General features: G+C 42.4%; 1 protein-coding gene and 1 pseudogene across 1 annotated transcript in view; one reads left to right on the forward strand and one right to left on the reverse strand.

Moving 5' to 3' along the window:
- Positions 1-18823, reverse strand: part of Gda (guanine deaminase) — a 79174-nt gene that overhangs the window by 44412 nt on the left and 15939 nt on the right. The gene's annotated exons all lie outside the window — the stretch shown is intronic.
- LOC118587382 lies at positions 5420-6574 on the forward strand (annotated as a pseudogene).

Here is an 18823-nt window from a genome sequence, read left to right on the forward strand (position 1 = left end):
TATTATAAATATATGAGCATAGATCCATCTATGGAATACTCATACACCCACATGACCAGAAAGAGAAAACCACAGGAAGGGTATACACAATGAGGTAGTAGAGTGATAGATAAGCACTAACATTTATGGCGTTCTGGCTCCAGCCATCTTCAATTAGCTCATGTTCTGCCCCTTGGCTTTCAAAGCACGTGGGACTCCACTAAACACTCAGATGCACTTCACATACTGCAAATCACTTTGACATACAAAATATTACACTCTAGTTTTTGTTTCCTACATTTGGAATCCCTTGATGCCTTAACCAACTATGGAAGAAGGAAACTGCTCAGATCGTATCAAATTAGCACCAAGCATTGAGCAAATTCACCACACATGTCAGACACAAAGTTAAACGATGCATTTGAATCCAGAAATCATTAAACAAGTGAATAAATCCAGCAGCTGCCTCCCCCCCAAAAAAAGATCTTCAGAGACTATATTCAGCAAGTTGCAGCTGAGAGTGAGTTAGGAAAAGCACTGAGTCTGTCATCTAAAAACTAAATGGTTACATGAAATGACCACACTGTAGACCACACCACCACAATGATCTTGGTAGGAAATTGGGGCTTGAATAAAAGGTCCCCTTATATAACTGCTCTTATGGTCATGTTTTTAAGAGATGAAATTTGCCTTACAGCTCTGTCATAGGTTGAATTATGTGCCCTCTTCCCAAATCTTATGTGGAAGTCCTAAACCCCCAGAAAGGAATGTGACCTTGTTTAACAATAAAGTATTTGTAATGCTAATCAAGTCAAACTAAGGTCATTGGGGTGAACTTTGTTCTAATATGACTGGTGTCCTTTTGGATCCAGAGACATGTGGAGGCAAGATGATGTGAAGGACACAGAGAGAAGCCAGAGTTCTCCAAGCAAGGAGGAAGCTCAGAGCACATCCTTTTCTGTATGTCCTCAGAAGAAACAAGTCCAGCTGCTGACTCCTTTGTCTTGCTTGGACTTCCTAGACAACAACAGCTTCTTGTTATTTAAGCCACTCCATGTGTGGTACTTTGTCACAGCTGCCTTGAAACTAGTGCAGACCCTACAGGAAAAGGTAAGTTCTATTACTGGCCTAGTCGAATAAGCCGGCAAAGGATAGATACTGCGGACATTCCTTTTTTCTTCCCTGTAGGGGTCTCATTTGAGAGTTTGAGGAGGCAAAATCATACTGAATTTACATGAGAATCGAGGCTCTCTGTTTTACTGGCTCTGTTAACACAAGCAATCCCTTAAACTTTCTGTTTACTATTCATTAAAATGTGATAATAATCTACCACCTCCAACTACAAACACTGTCACTTCCTACTCAAAGGACCATCGGATGAGGCAAGAAAAGTATGGTCACAGACTCTTGCAGGGCTCTAAGAACATATACCACACCATGTTCTTGACACTAGCTTCAATATAAAAGGAGTTGCAGTTCCATAACTAGCACAATCTTGCCTTTAAGACAGCTAGAAGCTAAGTCTAATATGAGGGCACTTAATAGATGTAAATAAAATCCTACTTGGACATTTTATAAAATGCAGGTGTACAGGATAATGATGTAGGAAACTTGCTAAGAGTGAGGACCTCGACCTTGGGACTGTAATGACGGCTCAGTTAGTAAAGTGTCTGTAAGACCTGAATTCAATCCCCCAAAGCCAGGAGTGTTTGCACGAACTTGTAATTCCATCACTGGGGAGACTAAAGGAGACAGATCTGTGGGACTCTGGCCAGACAACATAGCCTACAGCCAGAGGGGAGTCCTGCCTTAAAAAAAAAAAAAAAAAAAAACACAAGAAGATGGTGGTACTTAAGAACAATACATACAATGATTCTTTTCTGGCCTCTACAAGCATGCATACACATGAACACACACACACACACACACACACACACACACATACACACACACACACACCACATTAAAGGAATTCCCAGATAATTATTTGGGAGATATTTTATAGCTATCTCAGAAATATCTCAAGAAATACTGAAAATCACAGGATATCATGTGGGAAAGCCATCCAGATTTCTAAAGCAAGATGACAATTTGCTAAGGCAATGAAAAGATGCTCGCTCTGTAAGTTACACAGCAAGACAGTGGTAGTGAGCACTGTTCAAGCTATTCGTGGAACTTGTGGTTTGTTTCTACAAATAAAAATAAATTTTCTATGCTTCCAATGTTTCGAGTTATAGTGTACCAAATGAATACTAGTTTAACATTTTTGCACTTCAGTTTGAAATAAAAATGTGTTTGTGTGTGTGTCTGTGTGTGTCTACCTGTGTGTGTCTCTCTGTCTGCCCTCCCCCTCCATTTAATAGATTCAAACCACGATTTCCAGAACTAGCTCCTATTGATAAAAGACCAATGATTATCCAGTGGTGTTCTGTAGAGGAATCTATAATTAATTCCTCCCACTCTGCCTTCACCCTGCATTCAAATCTTCTACGAAAGATTAAAGCACACCTCACAAACAGGATCTAAAATTCCTTCCAGCAGCAGAGACATCTTCAACAAGTTTGTCTTCCAATTGTCAAAAGTCACTGAAACAAGGGCTGGGCTCCTTTCCACTACATGTTCAAGTCCTATTTTGTTCAATTGTGTACCATCTACCCAACTCAGACTTAGAAGTCCACCACAGGCTAGGGGTTTAAAGAGATGTCTTAGCAGTTCTCAGCAAGCACTTGCTGCTCTTCCAGAAGACCCAAGCTCAGTTCCCAGAATCCCTGTCAGGTGGTTCACAGCCTCCTGCAATTCCAGCTCCAAGGAGATTCAATACCCTCTTCTGGCCTCTGTGGGCACCCACACACATGAGTCATGCACTCACACATACATGCATAAATCCTGCCCAGCCTTCCCCCATGGACTTTATGTCCATATATTTGACATTTGCTTGATATCTTATGTAGTTTCCTTTCTCCCAAGGGTCCTATGAGGCCCAACTTCAATTGTGAAATTGATTGGATTAAGGAGTACCTAATAGATTAATGAAGCACACATCTGTGCATCTGTGAGGGTATTTCTAGAGATATTCAGATAATGAGGTCTCTGACCTGATCAATGATTAATCCCTTGTTGGGTTCATATGATGATATTGTTGAGACCCGGTGAAAGGTAAGATGTGGGGCCTTGATAGAGGAAGTAGGTGTCTGTCTTTCCCTGGCCTTTTTCTCTATGACCCTTCTCTGCTTCTTAATCTACCAGGAAGACAAACTAGAACATCATCACTTCCATGATGTTCTGCTCAAGAACCATAGACTAAACTCTCTGAAACCCTGACCCAAAATAAATCTTTCTTCCCTTGTTTCTGTCAGGTATATTTGTCACAGGAAAGGGATTCATGTGAGATCCAAGTCAGTGTGTCTAAAGCCAGGACCATGATTTTCTTCCTAAAGTTGACCTATTTCCAGAACTCCTGGTCCAAAGAACAAAACCATGGTCCACTCAGGGTGCCATCCAGAGACCTATGACACAGTCATCTCTTATTCCCAGCATAAACTTTCAATGGCTTTTCACTGCATTTAGGATTTTAAAAAAAAATGTCCAAGACATGGTTTACAGGCTGGAATTGGCTTGTCTCTTACCTTCCTCTCTAGCCTAGATTTGCCTAATCTCACACGTCACTCTCTCTGCCATGCAATATCACTTAATACTACACCTCACCTTCATTCACACCCACTCCCCACTAAAGGTCCTCATAGCACCCAACACTTCTCAGTGTCTGTTTGTGTGTGGTGCATGCATACAAGTGTGAGGGTGGATTCACATGGGTACACTCAACGCCAGAGCAACATGGTTAGTGTGTTCTTCTATCACCTTCAGCCTTACTGTCTTGGGACAGATTCTCTCCCTGAGCTAGAAGATGACATTTTTGGCAAGGCCAGTTGGCCAGCGAACCATAGGAATCCTCCTGTCTCCTCCCATGATGTTAGAGTTACACAACCATACCTAATTTTTTAGGTGCTATGGATTCAACTTCAAGAAGTCAAGTTTTGTAGAGCAATTGTTCATATGGACTGAGTCACCTTGCCAGTCCATCGATGCCTGTCTTCTTATCCAGAAACCGGAAATAATACTTGTGAACATATGAGAATGAAATGAGACAGCACATGTAAAGTTCTTAGGACAGTGTTCATATATGATGATAACTCAGAACTTTCTTTTTTTAAATGTATTCAATTTCATTATTTCACAGTTTCATAAATATTTTATTCATATCTGTCTGTTCCATTGGGTGAAACATTTTATAAGTATGAAATGCTGATGTCACACCCCCTGGGCCTGATGCAGTATCAACAGGTGAGAAATGAACTGTGAAAAGCTTTGGCTCTGGCAGATTTTGAAATATAACACTAAAGTGCTTAGAATGTATTCTCTACTTAGTGTTAACTAACCTGTTGCCTATAGCCACATGCATTTCAGGATAGCTTTGGATATAATCTAACACAAAATCATTTTATAGATGTTTACTTTGTAATTTTTGTATTGTGTATGAATGTTTTATCACATACATGCAGTGCTTACAGAGACCAGAAGAGGTTGTTGGATGCTTCCCCCCCCCCCCCCCCCCCAAGACAGGGTTTCTCTGTGTAGCTTTGTGCCTTTTCTGGAACTCGCTTTGGAGACCAGGCTGGCCTCGAACTCATAGAGATCCAACTGCCTCTGCCTCCCGAATGCTGGGATTACAGGCGTGTGCCACCACTGCCTGGCGGTTGTTGGATTCTTTGGAACTAGAGTTACAGACAGTTGTGAGCTGCCATGTTGTTGCTGGGAATTGAACTCTCATCCTCTGGAAGAGCAGCCAGGACTCTTACCTGATGAGCCAGTTTTCCACCTTGAACACAAAATCTTAAACTTACTATTAGGTTATGAGTTGTTTTTCAAGAGTTTTTTTTTTTTTGTGACTTGGTTGCACAATTCTCAAGACTGAACTTTGTAGATGACAATACTGATAGTGCCGAAAAGATGGACACACTTCCTAGATAGTTTCAAACAGAGTCACATATGGAAAGGAATGATAGGTAGGTTAAGTGGGAAGCTTAGGGACAGCCCTTTGTTGATTGTGTGAATGGTCAGATGCAAAGTCAGCACCCAGAAAACGAATAGAGAGGGAAGAAAGAGATGTCAAAATCTTTGAATGGCTGCTGGGCGGTGGTGGCGCATGCCTGTAATCCCAGCACTCGGGAGGCAGAGGCAGGCAGATCTCTGTGAGTTCAAGGCCAGCCTGGACTACAGAGTGAGTTCCAGGAAAGGCGCAAAGCTACACAGAGAAACTCTGTCTCAAAGAACAAAAACAAGAACAAAACAAAACAACAACAAAAAACCTTTGAATGAAAACAAAGACCAAAGGTCAGCGCTAAGGGAGGAAAAGCAAGTGGGCTTTGGGATGATCAGAACGATGGCATGTGGAGCAGAGCTAGGCAACAGCACACGTGAACACAGCCTGCAGCTCCCAGAACAGCCAGATCTGGAGACAGGAGTCACCTGCGCAAAGGTGAACATGAGCTATAACAAGAGGCAGTACATCTACAGAAAGGCCAACATAACACTTCCGATTTACAGGTTAGAAGAGCGCAGGGTGCTGGAAAGAAATGAAAAAGGTTCAGTCAGAGTCACCCGCTCTACCTATCAGGGGCCTATAGAGAGCCTGCTCCAAGGCCACCTCCAGGGTAATGCAAGAAAATCCACAAAGGTGGCATTATTTCTATCTAGGGTAATTAGGAGTAAGTCTTAATCTATGACTAGTGAAATAAGGAAACACACATGCTTTCTGATGTTAACTTTCTCTTTTACATCCTCTTAAGAACGGTCTCAATTTCCTCATGCATGCTGTGGACTTCCCTGAGCAGTATGGCTAAATTAAGGGTGGTAAAGGATATCATTTATGATCCTGGTCACAGCGCTCCTCTCCCCTCACAAAAGTGGTCTTTCGTGATCCTACCGATTTAAGAAGCAGACAGAGCTGTTCATCACAGCAAAGGGAATCCACACTGAGCAGTTTGTGTACTGCAGCAAGAAGGCCCAGCTGAACATCAGCAATGTTTTACCCATGGGCACCATGCCTGAGGGTACTATCGTGTCTTGTCTGGAGGAGAAGCCGGGGGATAGGGGCAAGGTGGCACAAACTTCCAGGAACTATGCCACAGTCATCTCCCACAACCTGGAGACCAAGAAGATGCTAGTAAAGTTGCCTTTAGGGTCCAAGAAGGTCATTTCCTCCGCCAACAGAGCTGTTGTTGGTGTTGTGGCCGTGGGGGCAGAATTGACAACCCTACCTTAAAAGTTGGCCATGCCCACCACAAGTACAATGTCAAGAGGAACTGCTGGCCACGTGTCCAGGGTGTGCCCATGAATCCTGTTTAGCATCCCTTGGAGGCAGTAGCCCCCAGCACCTTGGCAAACCTTCCACTATCCAAAGAGATGCCCCTGCTAGGTGCAACGTGGTATCATTGCTGCCCTTTGGATTGGGCAACTACATGGAACGAAACTGTACAGGATTAGGAGAACTAGAACTCAGGCATTAATAAAGTATGTCCTTTGGCTAAAAAAATAAAATAAGTGGCCCACGCCTTTAATCCCAGGACTTGGGAGGTAGAGCCAGGTGATCTCTGTGAGTTCGAGGCCAGCCTGGGCTACCAAGTGAGCTCCAGGAAAGGTGCAAAGCTACACAGAGAAACCCTGTCTGGAAAAACCAAAATAGATAGATAGATAGATAGATAGATAGATAGATAGATAGATAGATAAAATAAAGAACAGTCTCTGACTGTGTGGTGATACTGTGTTCCCTGAAATAATGTGCACGTTAATAAACTTATCTGGGGTCAGAGAACAGGACAGCCACAATATTAAACATAGAAGATAGGCAAGTGGTACCTCACACCTTTAATCCTAGCATTCCAGAGACAGAGATCTACCTGGATCTCTGTGTGTTCAAGGATACAGCCAAGCATGGTGACTCACGCCTTTAATCCCAGAAAGTGAGCCTTTAATGCCAGGGAATGATAGCAGAAAGCAGAAAGGTATATAAGGTGTGAGGACCACAAACTAGAAGCTTTTAGCTGGTTAAGCTTTCAGGCTTTGGAGCAGCAGTTCAGCTGAGATCCATTTGGATGAGGACTCAGAGGCTTCCAGCCTGAGGAAACAGGATCAGCTGAGGAACTGGCAAGGTGAGGTAACTGTGGCTTGTTCTACTTCTCTGATCTTCCAGCATTCACCCCAATAACTGGCCTCAGGTTTGATTTTTATTAATAAGAACTTTTAAGATTCCTGCTACATGACTCTGTCTCCACACAGCTACATATCTCCACATTGTCTGTACATATAGCTATATGTCTTTCTTTACATACATATGCCACACATCTCTATACACAGCTACATCTATTTTCACATGTCTACACATCTTTCTTCTACATTATTCACTCACTATTTACTTACTCTTTTATCCACTCACTCACTCACAATTCTCTTATGCTTCTTCATCTCTCACTCAGCGCACACACACACACACACACACACACACACACACACACACACACACACACTTCACTCACATTCTCCAGCAGCCCTCACATAGCTCTCCACAACCATCTCTCTCCACAACGCCACTGCTGCTCACTCAGCCAAACCCTGGACAATTCTAAGTTACATTTTCAGGTTCCTACTCATTCTCAAAGCACAAGATAAGTCACATAGTTTCTCTTAGGCTAGTACTAACACATTGACCCATGCACATAGCTCTAAGTTGGTGAGGAGTCCCAGACATTAAACAATTAGCTGAACCTTGAGTGGTCAGGAGAAGCATAGGAAGAGAGCTACTTCAAGGACTATGTCTTGATGTAAACAGCCCGGCCTTGATTTAGCAATAAACAACACTGGGAATTAGTCTTTGTGTATTTTCTGTAGGGGCAGCTCAGTCTGTTTGGGACTTGTTCTAAGGTCTTTGGAAAATGTGTAAAAGGCTGTTTTTGAGACAGAGAATACTGTTATTTTCCTGTGTCAATAAAGAAGACTATCCTGGTAATATTTCTGTTCATCAGAATCATACAGCTTAAAGAGAAATCCACAGCTAAATGTGTGCCCAGAGATGGAAAACACACTACCCAAGGGCTGTGGAGAACACCCCACAGCTGTTCTTATAGGGAAGTATAATGGTGGTACCCGAGAAAGTTACAGACAGAAAACAACCAGTTTCCATAGCCAGTGACCCCACAGTTGTGCCAGGTAGGATTCCCCATTAGGGACACACACATATGGTGGGTTTACCTGTCAAACACTAGTTGTCACCTGCTGGATACTGCCATGGCCCTCAGCACCTACCCTTATCTAACCTAAGCCCCCCTCCCCCCTGAAAAAAGGAGAGGGTATGAGGGAGGCAGGATCAGGAGAAAAAATGGCTGAGACCCAAGACCACAGAAAGGAGAACACACATGCTTCATTCTACCGAGCAGAATGAACTGTAGAAAGGAAGGCAAAGGACAGGCATGTCATCTCAGAAGCAATAATAGAAGTCCAGGGACAGCCCAGCCGACAACAGCTTTCCAAATGCTCAGAGGACAATTTCTGTCTGAGATGCTGCATTCAGCAGAACTACTTTTCAGGGACGTTGTTAGACTTTAAAAGCCAAGGGAGGCGACAGATCTGAGGTTGGAGAGAGGCAAGTGCCTGCCACTTCAGCACTTGGGAGACACCAGCAGGAGGATCACAAATGCAAGGCTGTTTGGGGCTACACAGTGAGTTTCCAGCCAGCTTGAACTAGATACCAAGACCCAGATCCTAAAGGAATTGCTGAGCGCAGCAAGCCTACACATTAAGGGAATTCTAGAAGGTGGATTTCAAACTGTTTCCACAAAGTCAGACATTATGAAAAGAACAGTAGAATGCTTGGAGAATCAAAACTGATAAGCTCAAAGTTTGAGGCATGAATATTATGAATATTATCATCTACAATGTTAATGAATCAGGAAACACTAGATTAGGCTGAAGACAATTTCATAAATGGAGCAGACAGAAGAGTAACAAGGCTTGGCCACATTTGTAGGCTTTTCACAGGCTCTGGCCTTCTCTTCTGTGTCTGACCACCTGACCTCCCAAGCATGGACCACATTGCCTCAGCTCTCTGCTGGTTTGCTCACTGCCTCAGAATGCCATTTCCTGCCTAACTTTAGGCAGCTACAAGTCCTCACTCAGATGGCACCTCATCTGTGCAATTCTATTTTTAAAAAGCCCATCAGGACTAGTTTCCTCCATTCCATACTTCCTGGTAGCTCCTTTGTTCTTAGTGGGCCACCTCTGTCTGTTAAAGACAATAAGCAGGTAGGCATGAGATAATTTGGGGCCCTTTATACTTCCAGTAATCCATAAATATTTAAATTGCTCTAAGGATCAAAATTAAAAATAAGACCCAAGATGATTATATTCATCATTATAATTTATAGGTTGAAACATAATACAAAATAAATATTCTTTCAAACTCAAAAAATTATCAGCATGAGTTTTAAAATTTTGTATAAAGTATGAATAATATAAATTACATATTTGTATATACACAATATCTCCCAATTATACCTATATCATTTTAAGGAGGGCATTATGAAGGTTTAATTATAGCCTCATTCCATTGTATTTTTAAATTTGTTTAAAAAGTGTGGTCCCCAGTCCCCTAATCAACAGCATTCTTAAATAATTTTTAATTAAAATGTTTGAGGTGGGCAGAACAGTTTCATACATGCTGTCTTACCTCACCATTGAAGTGTCTATCACAGATAATCTATGTCACCATCAGCCATGTGCAATTCACAGGAACTCACAGGAGGGGAGGCAGCATGTCTTCATCTTTGTGACCCTATCACCCATCACAGTCCTGCACACAGTAAACACTCAATACATAATTACGGATTTGAAGCTCTTGCTGACGTGCTCTCAATAGAAAATGTCTTCTAAAACTCAAACAAAGGGATAAACCGAGGCCTAGCTGAAATGGCTGTTCTGGTGCCCATTTCACCAATGTGTAAGATGTTGCCAAGTCATGCTCACATAATCCTCTGAGAAACAGAATCCCTTCTAGCGCCCAGCTATCCCAACTTGTAAGCTGAGAGGCTTTCCTGTATTATTTCGCTTATAAACTCTCCTTTTAAACAACTTGAAAAAACGTTATTGGGTATTGAGAAAACCTGTTTTGGTGTAAAGGCAGCAGCTAAGCTCGGCTGTTCTGATGTTTCACGTGCATCTTTATTTCTCCAGGTTCCACCTGCATCCTCTGGAGGGTCCCCTCCACCAACCAGCACTCCACCTCTAAAGCCACTGTGTATAAACATCCCATCCCAAGATCTCCAAGCTAATCAGGAGCTCAGCCCTTAGTACATGCATGTTCACACACAACAGCATTCACTAGTCCTACCCAATACATTTTTCTTGCAGATACCAAAAAATGATGTTTGATGTCTATTCCTCAATCTTAAAATGAAAATACATCTTATTGTCCCACCTGTTAGTCATTTTTTTCTTTTCAACCTGCTTGGTCACTGGGCAAAGCTGTGCAGAGTTCTGGTGCAAGGGTCCTTCCTGTCTGTGGAGTTCCTGGAGTCACTATCTCTTTAACTTTTGGGATCATGGCAAGGTTTTCCATCTCGGCCAGTGTGCTGGCTAGTTTTATGTCAACTTGACACAGCCTAGAGTCATGACAGAGATGAGAAAATGTCTTCATAAGATCTGGCTATAGGCAGGCCTATAGGGCATTTTCTTGATTAGTGATTGATGGGGGGAGTTCAGTCTATGGGTGGTGTCATCCTTGGGCTGGTGGTCCTGGATCCTATAAGAAAGCATGCTGAGCAAGCCATGAAGAGTAAGCCAGTAAGCAGCACTCCTCCATAGCCTCTGCGTCAGTTCTGCCCTGTTTGGGTTCCTGTCCTGTGTTGTTGGTTTTTGTTTTTTTTTTAACTCTTTTTTTTGGGGCCCTGCACCCAGGTCCCAAATAAATCACACATGGGGTCTTATTCTTACTTATGATTGCCCGGCCTTAGCTTGGCTTAGTTTCTAGCCAGCTTTCTGTAACTTATCCCATCTACCTTTTGCCTCTGGGCATTTTCCCATTTTCTTGCTTCTGTAAATCTTACTCTTACTCCATGGCTGGCTGTGTAGCTGGATGGCTGGCCCCCTAGAGTCCTCTTTCTTCTCTGGCTACTTCTAGATCTCAGATCCCTCCTCACAGTTTTCTCCTTCTATATATCCTCTCACCTGCCTGCCAGCCCCACCTATCCTTCCTTCTGCCTTGCTGTTGGCCAGTTCTTTATTAGACCATCAGATGTTTTAGACAGGCACAGTAACACAGCATCACAGAGGTAAACAAATGCAACATGAACAAAAGAAACACACCTTCAAATAATATTCTACTACAGTCCTGACTTCCTTTGATGATGAACTGTGATGTGTAAGTGTAAGCTGAATAAACCCTTTCCTTCCCGAGTTCTTTGGCCATCGTGTGTCTTCACACTAAGAGTAACCCTCACTAGGACAGTTAGGAATGCTGGCTGGGGAAGCTACGGTGTGGCAGAGTTCCAGTGTCCTCTTCAAGAGTCAACCCTCAGTGACCTAGCTTTCTACACTAGGCCCAACGTCCAAAAGGTTCCGCCAACTCCCAACAGTGCCACCGGTTGCAGCCAAGCCTTGAATCTGTGGGTACCTGTCACATGAATCACAAAGCCATTCCCAGTTCCTCTGGAAAAAATAAAACATTCTATGCTAGCTTATTTTCACCTGGCAAATACATCTGAGGAGTTAAGAGATAGCAGAAAAGCCAAATGTGGTCCCGTTTGTTTCTACTCAGCAGAACTCCAAAGGCTTTGTGCCTGTGATTTGCAGACAGTCTTTATCTAAGTCGCATGAAAAAACTCATTCCGATTTGATTTATGGATCCTGCTTATGAAGTCGACAGCAACGTAAAAAGATATGGTGCTGGCTATCTGGGTAGCTCATCCTCAGAATAGCCAAATTAAGTAAAATTATGACTCCACTTCTAAAAGAACAGATTTTTAGAATTTTATGTGGAATGTCTTGCCTGCCTGTGTAGCTGTGCATCATATTGCATGTAGTACTCTCAGGAGGCCAGAAGAGGGCACCAAAGCCCTGGGACTGGCTTTAGAGATGGTTGTGAACTGCCATGTGGGTGCTAGAAATTAAAAACATCTCTCCAGGCCCAAGAATAGATTTTGTTTTATTTTTAATGTTTTAAAAACAATATAACAGAGACCATTGCCTGTCCTCAGATCTGGAATACAAACTTTTTTTTAATCACTTTTTTTCTGACCAATGTATTCCAATAAGAAATATTTCACGGACCATGATACTGTCTCCTTGTTTATGTTCTCTTCATGATGGTTCTAAACTAGGCTTGGTGCTGGATGTCACAAGATCCAAACTTTGTAGGCTTTATTAAATGATCTCCTTTGTGTAACTTCTGCATCTAAGAAAAGAAACTCAGAACATGCCCAGATCCTGGCCTTGCAAATTCTCCCACTATGTGTAAGTCCTGGCCATATACAACTTCCAGTTGACTCTCCTGCACTTCTGAAATCTTGAGCCCATCTCAACTAACTCTAATGTTATAATGGGGGCTCAGTGTGTGACTAGAGTTGATATCTAGCAGGTATGAGATCCTGGGTTTGTCCCTCAGCACCACTACAAAGACAAAATAAATAGATATATGATGGCAGATGGCTCTAACATGTAACAACATGAACAGTGTCATTGCAAATAATTAGAAATTTGATTTTTTTTTTTTTCAGAAAATTAATGTCCTTGGAAGGGTCCCATAATTCTTCAGAAAGTTCACTGACATATTGACATAATGTCTCAGAAGTTTGCCATGGCAAGATAATAAGCCAAAAGACAATGCAAGTACACAAAGACTGGTGACTATATCCTAAGACTATCATGGACCTCCAAACATTTAAATACCAGTACAATGTTCAATTTTTCCCAAATCAGAACAGCTATAAATAGCCTATAGAATCAGGCTACTAGAATGAAAGTACCTTTAATAAGGAACTCAAACTATCAGTGACTGTTTCTTCATCTAAAAAAAAATGGATATAAATAATATTTAGCTTACCAGGACCCGTCAATGAGATAATAAATTAAATTTTGAACTAGTGCCTGGCATACAGTAACTGTATTCATGAGCCTTCCATTACTGTGACAAAATACCCAGGATAATCGGCTTATAAGGAAGGTGCAGTGCATTGTGGGTCTAAATGTGTGGGAGAGAAGCCATTCTGTCTTCATAGTGACGAGGAAGCAAAGAGAAAGAGAAGAAAGGATGAAAGGACAGGGGTAACAAGCTCTCCTTCAAGCATGACCTGAGGTTTTTCCCCCCCGCTAGACCTTTCCTAAAGCTCCCATTACCATTCAGTACCATCCAGTCTCTGAGGGACAGAGGGTCGCACAATGATTTGCCGTTACTAGAAAAATCATTTTCTAACCCATTCCACAAATATTTACAGAGCACATTCTACATCCCAAATTACACGACCCAGTTGTAGAACATGGTGTGATCAACGTATACTCACAGAATCCATAGTCCACAGCAGTACCAACACCTATGAAAATAAACTACTTCAAAAAGAGTACGTCTTTCTTAGTCACAAATTGTCTCCAAAAATATTATGTTTCATTAAAATGCTAAGCTTTGGTGGTTTTTCAACTGCTTTTACTAAGCTTTAGTGTGCGTGCATGTGTGTGTGTGTGTGCGTGTGTGCGTGCAGATGCCCTCAGAAGCCAGAGAGTGCATCTAATCCCTTAGAGCTGGGTTAGTAGTGAGTGCCTGATGTAGGTACTGTGACCTGAACTCCAGTCCTTTGGAAAAGCAGCAAGTTTTGTTTTGTTTTATTCTTATAAAGTTGTGGTTTTTAAAATTTTTATTCATTTATTTCTTTTTCATCCCAACCGAAGTTTCTCTCCCTCCTCTTCTATTCCTTCCCTTCCCCTCCCCTCCCCTCCACCTCTTCCCATCCACTCCTCCTCTGTGTCTGTTCAGAAAGGATAAGGCCTCCCATGGCTGTCAACAAAGCATGGCAATCAAGTTGCAGGAAGACTTAGCACCACCCTGGTAGCCAAGGCTACCCAGTAGGAGGAACCTGTTCCCAAGAGCCAACTAAAGCTTTAGGGACAGTCCCTGCTCCCACTGTTAGTAATCCCACAAGGAAATCAAGGTACACAAATGTCACATATAGCTGGAGGGCCTAGGTCACTCCCATGCAGGCTTCCTGGTTGTTGGTTCAGACTCTGAGCTCTTCTGAGCCAGGCTAGTTGCTTCTGTGAGTTTTCCTGTGATGTCCTTGACCCCTCTGACTCCTACAATGCTTCTTCCCTCTCTTCAGGATTCCCTGAGCTTGGCCTAATGTTTGGCAGCAAGTGGTCTGATTCACTGAGCCATCATCTTTCTGGCCCTTTCAATACCCTCTTGAGAGTTACCACATATATGCCAGGGTGAGATGTCACACAAAGACACTTCAACTAGACAGCTAAGGATGGGACATTGACCAGCACACACAGCCAAACAGAAATGTAGATTGTCTTTGAGGTTGTTTGTGTGTGACAGGGTGACACAAAATCATCACATCGAGAGCCTGGGAGCAGCAATGCCAAGACTAGACAGATGGAGGATTCACATGCTCTTAGATCAGTTTTTGCTTTGCCCAGAAAGGCAGCACATCAAGGAATTGGGTATTATTTAAGTTACATCATATGCCCATCAAACTGCTAAAAGTTCAAGCAAATGTCCAAGAAATCATCTTGAAGGTTGGCTCTCTGGTTGTGGAAATGAAATTCTCATGAATATTTGAAATTGAGGCTAACACTTGGTGGTGCTTTTGTGTGCATCAGATTGGCGTGGTGGATTGAGTGAGATGTGAGAGCTCTGAGAACGGACAGTGGGGTGTTCAGGAGATGATGAGTGAGGTGAGTATAGAGAGGGATGAGAGAGAACACTGAGAGTTGTCAGAACATGGTCAAAACGATGCCCCATGGTGATCAGGGAACTGCGAGGGAGGCTCCAGGAAGAAAAGGCAGAGGCCTTTACCTCAGGTGAATTTTGCTCCCTGGATTGGTCTTGGATGTGACTTCATGCCTCCTGCAACAAACATTTACATTCAGTTTATAAGACATATCTATTCCTGTTGGATGTCAGTATGTGTGCTGCCGAAGCAAGCAGGCTGTTGGATGTCAGAACACAGCTCTAAAACCCAATCTGGTGAAAGGCTGGGTTGAACGCTGTCCTCTGTACCCTGAATCTGGATATGGCCTTCCGCCTCATTTTCAAGCATTCCCAGATATAAAGTGTACCATGTGCCAGACAATTGTGTTTGAACTTCCTGAGAAAGTTCTGGGAGAGGGCTGCTCTCTTCATATCTAGTGTGTGCTTGCTGGCATAAATAAATTACATGTTTTTCTGATCTGTTTTTCTGAACTCAAATAACCTTCCTTGGATGGAAGTTTCATTCATGTGTAATAGCACACCAAAACTGAAGGAAGTTTATCTACAGCCTTAGCCCGCCCCATTCTTTCAGGTCCTCCCATCCCAGGTCCAGCAAAAAGATCCACATAGGTTGGCAAAAGCTGACAGAGGGTGTGGAGCAAACTATGGGAAGTGTAAAGATATGAAAAAAAAAAAAGTAAGTTGGTACAACAGTGTTTGCCTTGCCTGGCATGTCCCATTATGTCCCTCTACCTCTTGTCCTCTCTCTCCCTCTGCCTAACCACATGCCCCTTCCAAAGCTCCCAATCCTGTCTAGATTGCAAGAGAGTTTTTCTTATTCTCATTTCAACTGCCATAAAGCTAGCCCAAAACTTGTGTTCCTCTTCCTTCCCACCGACTGTTTGGACAGATGGGGGCGGGTGGGGGGAGGTAAGAACGATTGTAGAAGCCTCCATTCATGCAGCCAAAGGTGGTGATTTCCTTCTTAATGTGAGTCATTGACATGTTGTTTTGCTCAACTGGGTTAAATCATTTTCCATGTACAGTCATCACTTGAGAGGGAAGTAGGAGAGGCTCGGAGGCTGTTCTCATTTTCAAACGCTTCCCTGGAACCAAAGGTTTTTGTTTTGATGCGGTATTTGTTCAGTGCTAAGGACTGAACATAGGGCTTGGCACATGCTAGGCAAGTCCTCTGGCCCCAAGCCACAGCCCCCCAGCTCTGCAATTCTGAGTAATGAAAACATCTAACTCTATCATCTTAGTTAGTTTTATTTGTTTATTTCATTCTTTTAAAAATCCCATTTCTATAGAAAAAAAGCATGTCAATTTGACCCTAAGAAGTAAAGCATCCCTACTGACATTCTGTTTTTGTTTTTTTTTAAACAAAGAAACAGACTGTATCTAGAATTTGGGTGACATAGAGATACTAAAGTCTATTTATGAGATACAGTAGTAAGATTTTTTTTAATTTTATGTTTATAAGTGTTTTGTCTGAATGTATGTCCTTCCACCACATTCACGGAGGACCTGTGGAGGGCAGAAGGCAGTGGTGGGTCCACAGGAACTGGAATTACAGATGGTGGTTCACTATCAGGCTCTGTATGGGTACCAGGAACCAAACCTGGGTCCCCTGCAAGAGCAGTAAGTGCTCTTAATTGCTGAGCCATCTCTCTAGCCCCATCATTTAATTTCTAATAAGGCTTCAACTAGTTCTGAACTCTGACACTTAAGTTTGTCAATGCTATGGCATCCATTCAAGTTAAATATTTGTAAATGGGGGAAAGTAGCATTTTTAAACATATTTTATCTATTCTTTGAGAATTTCAAACAAGCACACAACGTAATTTGATCATATCCCTACCCACTGTCCCTCCAAGGCCCTCCACCAGGACTCCCTCCCAACTTCAGGCCCTCTTTTTAAAATTATTTTATATATACATATATATTCCATGGAGTCAAATTAGTACCAAAAGCAGCATCTTAATTTCTAAAGTGTCCTTGGACAGAAATTTCCCTACACAGCACAGGAAGGCTGGGACACATTGTGTAAACTAGGACTTTGTCAAGGGAACTTATAATCAGTGGTTTGAACATGTATGTCACTTGAAATGAACAGATTCATAAAACATTAGCAGAGTGTTTGAGGTTTCCAGGGCAGGAAGGTAAGTACTGTGACCCCAGAATGGTGTCGGCCCTAACATTTGCATAAAAGTCCTTTGATAAGCACTGGCACACTGATGTAGCTTGGCTTATCTCTTCTGCCCCATTTATTTCTAGCCTTTCTGTTTCTTATCATTTATTAGAAGTTCCTGGTTCCTCTTCCCTCTGGGTCTTTGCCTGGGACTTTCTCATCTCTCTTTTCCAAATTAATATCTATATAACCTTCAAGCAAAGCTTAAATATACCTTCATCAGCAATGCATCCTTGAAGCACCTCAAAAGAAGCCAAGTCCTCTAATCTTAAATTTACACAATATTCAGTACTTTTTCCATTGATAGATATTATATACTGACCTACATGCATTTGACTATTGTCTTAGTAAATGTTCTATTGCTATGAAGAGACACCACAACCACAGCAACTGTTATAAAAGAAAGCATTTAATTGGGGGCTTGATTATAGTTTCAGAGGTTTAGTACATTACCACCATGGCAGGGAGCATGGAGACATGCAGGCAGGCACTGAGCAGTAGCTGAGAGCTACATCCTGATCTGAGGGCAGAGGGAGGACCTCTGCCTGGTGTGACTTTTGAACCCTCAAAGCTCACCCTCCAGTGACACACCTCCTCCAATGAGGCCATACCTTCTAACCTTTCTCAAAGAGTGCCAATCCCTGGTAATTAATCAAATTAATCATTTAATAGCCTATGGAGGCAATCAATTCTTCTTCAAACCACTACCCACCACAACCATTGATTCTGAGGTGAGAGAAAGAGAGAGAGAGAGAGAGAGAGAGAGAGAGAGAGAGAGAGAGAGGAACAAAGGAAGGAATGAAGGAACAAAGAAAGAAAAAGAAAAAAAAGAAGAGTACTGTGTCTCTTGCTTGTCATTTTCCCCTATCATCCTAATCTCCTGGCTTTTCATCAGCTCTTGTCAGCCCTCAAGAAGTCAGAGCATAATGGCTCCACAGGCTTTGCAGAAACAAAAAGTATAAATGGATCTACTGAGCTAGGGACTCAAAATAACTTCCATGTTTTTTTTAAAGGGGGGAGTCCAGACTCTCAAGCATCCACTCCTCACATGCACCTACTCCCCACATGCAGAAAGAAAACAATTGCTGGGTTAAATCATACAGGGCAAAAATATCTGCCTTGCTGTGCAGAAGGCACTAACTATGCTACTCCCTGAGGGTAAGCACGCCAATCACAACCAATCAAGACTAGTAACTATTCCTCATATACTCTGTACTCAGAATTGCAGGCCATTCTATCCATTCTTTCATTCCAAAGCACTCATTGGATGCCAGTTTTTGGTTTTGTTTTTTTGCAAAAGCACTGTCAAATACTGTGAGGAACAGGAGATGGCTAATAAGAGCTCCTATTTGTAGAGGGTGTACCATGTTCCAGGACCATAAATTGTTAAGTAGCAATTTGCAAACAGCACTCCAAGTAAATTGCCCTTTCATGGAGAATCAAAGCCTCCACAACAATGTGAAACTAAAGGAGTAAGCGGGCCTTTGTGACTTACATTGTGCCTTTTACTCAGGTCAAAAGCATTGAGAACTGTGAGGTTTCAGGGATTAATTAAACTCTACTCTACTAGGGGTCGTAATTATGTAACAGGACATGAGACTAGCAAGAGCTCTCCTTGCTAAATACACCATTATTGAATACAA

Source organism: Onychomys torridus, chromosome 1 (assembly GCF_903995425.1).
Source record: "Onychomys torridus chromosome 1, mOncTor1.1, whole genome shotgun sequence".
NCBI classification, from domain to species: Eukaryota; Metazoa; Chordata; class Mammalia; order Rodentia; family Cricetidae; genus Onychomys; species Onychomys torridus.